The sequence below is a fragment of the Sinocyclocheilus anshuiensis genome, unplaced genomic scaffold, assembly GCF_001515605.1.
Source record: "Sinocyclocheilus anshuiensis isolate Anshui unplaced genomic scaffold, SAMN03320099.WGS_v1.1 scaffold861, whole genome shotgun sequence".
Taxonomy (NCBI): Eukaryota; Metazoa; Chordata; class Actinopteri; order Cypriniformes; family Cyprinidae; genus Sinocyclocheilus; species Sinocyclocheilus anshuiensis.
Window position 1 is genome coordinate 722,797 of NW_015554217.1, and position 4,222 is coordinate 727,018.

The 4,222-nt window shown below is 38.3% G+C and overlaps 1 pseudogene; it reads left to right on the forward strand.

The window, feature by feature from the left end:
* Nucleotides 1-4,222, forward strand: part of LOC107671097 (ryanodine receptor 2-like) — a 50,858-nt pseudogene that overhangs the window by 40,299 nt on the left and 6,337 nt on the right.

Below are 4,222 nucleotides of genomic sequence, written 5' to 3' on the forward strand. Positions count from 1 at the left end.
TTTTCAGCAAAGATGCATTGATTTAATCAAAAGTAACAAAAAACATCTAAATTATTTCAATTTCTGTTAATTTGAATGGTCCACTCCTGAAAAAGAGTCCTGAAAAAATGGATCACAGTTTTTCATATTAAGCAGAACAAGTGTTTTCAGCATTGATGACTGTACGAAATATGCAAATCAGCATATTAGTATAATTTCTGAAGGTTCATGTGACACTGAAGACTGGAGTAATGGCTGCTGAATTTGAGCTTTGCCATCACAGGAATAAATTACATTTTAAAATATATTACAAAAGAAAACAGTTATTTTAAATTTAATTCATATGTCATAGTATTACTGTTTTTACTGTATTTGTAATCAAATAAATGCAGCCTTAGTGAACATGAGACTTCCATCAAAAAATAAAAATCTTACACAACCCCAAATTTTTCAACAGTAATGTATGTATGTATGTATGTATGCATGCATGTATGTATGCATGTATGTACCAAGAGCTTCTTAAAAACCACAACAAATTCCTTGTGTGTTTGCGCACACTTGGCGAATAAAGCTGATTCTGATTCTGAGATTGAGTAACTGTTATCCTGTGCAGAGACAGCGGAAAACGAGCTTCTGGATTACCCAAACTTTGTGATGCGATTTCATGAGCCAGCCAAAGATATTGGCTTTAACGTGACCGTTCTTCTGACCAATCTGTCCGAGCACATGCCCAATGATTCCCGCTTGCAGAATTTCCTAGAGCTGGCGGACAGCATGCTTAAATATTTCTATCCTCACCTGGGAAGGATCGATAATCCTGGGCAGTGGGAAACAGATCGAAAGGGTCTACTTTGAGATCAGCGAATCCAGTCGCGCACAGTGGGAGAAACCACAGGTATAAACAATCAGTTGCTTATGTGCTTTTGTGGTCTACTAATGTGTGTCTTATACAAATATTTCTAAATGCACATTCTCAATGATTCAGGTGAAGGAGAGCAAACGGCAGTTCATCTTTGATGTTGTGAATAAGGGAGGAGAGAAGGAAAAGATGGAGCTATTTGTCAACTTCTGTGAAGACACCATCTTTGAAATGCAGCTTGCTGCACAAATATCTGGTTCAGAGAGTGGAGAAGAACTGAAAGCAAAGGATGACCAAAGACTTGAGATGTTTTTCTGTAAGGAAAATCGGAAAACACTTAAAGAGTATAACCATCAGGAGTATCAGCTCAGTGATCTTCTCTTTCTTCCACAATGTTCTGCTGTTTATAACTCGTGCCTTTTTAGGTCTGGTTTGGTTCTTCCTTGATCTGCTCTACCACATCTTCTTGAGTGGATGGATTATTGACGTGGCTAAAGAGATGAAACTGGCCGACCTTTTAGGTGATCTTCGGGATCCTACCATGGTTGAGACCATAGGGTTCGGAGAAGGAGCGGTCAGAGAGAATAACACGTGCCATACGCGTTCCTTTTCTTCTCACGGTAATCTTAGAGGCATAAGTCTGGATCTGTCTGTGGTGTCCAGGGACCCCCAACTCCTCACAGATATTTTTGGCTTGTGTTTGAAGAAGGAAGGAGGAAAGTATACACTGTCGAGCAGAGACCAACCTGCCAGTCTGGATGAATTTCTAAACACATCCAAATATCAGGTCAATAGTTTTGAGTGTACCTTTTTCAACTTACTAAAATAAAAACATTTCAAATTTGAATGCAATTCTTTAAGTCATGGTATTGGCTACTATCCATGTTGTTAATTTTTGGACAGTTTTGCCCATGAAGTACCATATAGTTTTGTGTCACTAAATGGACAATGGTGTTTATGAAGTTGACATTTATATCCAATTAATGGACATTTGTGTTAACATTTGTGACCACTAAATGGACATTTGTGTCCACTTTGAACATTTTTGTCCAATAAATTGACATATGTGGACATATAATGTTGTGTCCACTTTGAGCATTTGTGTCCAACCAGTCAACATTTTTGTCCCCTTAGTCTCTGTCCATTTATGTCCATTAACTGTACGTCTTCTTTGTTAACATTACAAACAGGTGGAAATCTGTGAGGAGGATTTTCAGGAGGTGCAAGAGGAGGAGGATTCAGAGACTAAGAAAGCTTTGTAAGTGCTCCAGACTGGGGAGAGATAAAACTCTGAAAACAGAAAATACTGCTGTTTTAACAGGGAATACCGCTGATTTGTAGCTTTTAAGTGTATCATTACTCTCCCCCATGGGAATCTCAGGGAACATATGAAGAGATCTTTGAATTTTCTCGATTGCACCCTTGAGTACAAAGGATGTTCAGGCCCTGAACAATTAAAAGGATGTGAAAATAAAATTGAAAAGTTGGAAATTAGTGTTACTCCCACAGAAAATGCACAAATACTTCACATTTATAAAAATTCAATTCGTTTTGACATGAAAGCTTGTTGGATGGTATGAATCAGAAACATACGCCGTGACCAGTGTAGTCTGAGTTCCTAGTCTCATGAGCCAGTTTGAATAGGTCTAAAACACTATCTCTGTTCAAAGTTTTAGGGTCAGTAAGATTTATTTTTTTTAACAAAATTAATACTTTTATTCCGCAAGGATGCATTACATTGATTAAGTGACAGTAAAGACATTTACCATGTTACAAAATGCCTAAAATATTGCATTTAAATTATGCAGTGAAGAGGATAAACATAAAGGGGAAAAGCCTAAATGGAGACTTAGAAAGCTCAGCTCTTCAAAACCAGATGAAACTGAAATCCAGGATTCAGCTGTTTGGAAAATGATCTGCTCTCAGAAGACCAAACTGCTGGTATGTTTCTCTCTCTGTCTCTGTTGTTTTCCAGCTGCACAATACAAGCACACTGTACTAACAGATGTTTAACTATGTGATCTGATGACTGGCAAGTCTTTTCTCTGCAGAACTCTTTTGTGAGAAATTTCTACAACATGAGATTGTTGGCTCTGTTCCTTATTTTGCCATCAATTTTATTCTTCTGTTCTACAAGGTGAGTATTGATTTGCCTGCTAAAACATCAGCTTTAATGTTGCTGGTCAGGCTGGTCTGTTTTGATGTTTTTAGGCCACTTGGATTGTGAAACCAGCTAAAATAACTCACTACCAGCTTGTCCAGGTTGGGAGTTCAGTTAACCAGTCAACCACACAGGGTTTTGCTGTTTAAACCTAGATTTCACCAAAAACATCTATATAATTATTTTATTTAGGTTTCATCGACCATTGATGATGACGAAGAAGGAGAGATCACTGCTTGTGACGACAGCACCAAGGGTTCACAGGAAGTTTATTTTGAACTAGAAGAGAACAGTGGCTACATGAAAATGATTATTCACAGCCTGGCTTTCCTGCACACACTCATCTCACTTGGCTGTATCATTGGCTACTACTGTCTGAAGGTCATACATACCTCTCTCTTACACACACACACACACACACAAACCTGTTAAACCTACAGTAGGGTCCACAAGTCTGAAACCAGTAGAGGAATACTTCTATTTTTATTTACTTTATTTACTTTATTGACTGCATAAATCAGATCATGTTTTCCAACATTATTTGAGATTATCCAAAGAGCATCTCTGGAACATCTGACCATCTCTACAAAGAGTCGCTTGATCAGTGTCACAAATTTACTTACTATAAGTGACCTAGAAATAGTGCGGAATCAGAATTATTTTTATTCATTTTAGGTCATAGGTCATTCTTCCTTAGTTTTTATTTTTTTCCAATTCAAAATATTGTTTATTTACTGGTTTACAGCTTTACATCTAACTAACATGCAGTTGCTAGGGTGTTCTGATTGGTTGCTGCTGGTGGTTATTTACTGGCTCACCCCCAAGTGTCTATGACATTTAGTCTCAGGCCCCTCTTTCAGTGTCAGTCTGCGGGATGCTTCCTATTTATCATTCTCCAGGTGGAAAGCATAGATCCAGTGTCTATAAGTAGCAGACTTCTCCACAATAGGACACATGCTTTGAGATATCATTCATAACTGTAGCATGAACGGTGTGGGAGGAATTACGTGCTGAATTTAATACTTGGGTTAGTTTAATACTAACTAATAATGGTCTACTTCCTGGATGTGGTACAGTAAGCTGTGTGATTTGAGCTGCAGCTTCAAACTGTTTTTCTGTGATGGCTTTCCGTGCTGCAGGTGATGGCGAAATATGGAGAGCTGTATGGATCGGCACGCGTCAGTGAGCTGCTGGGTTTGGATAAAGCCGCTCTGGACTTCAGC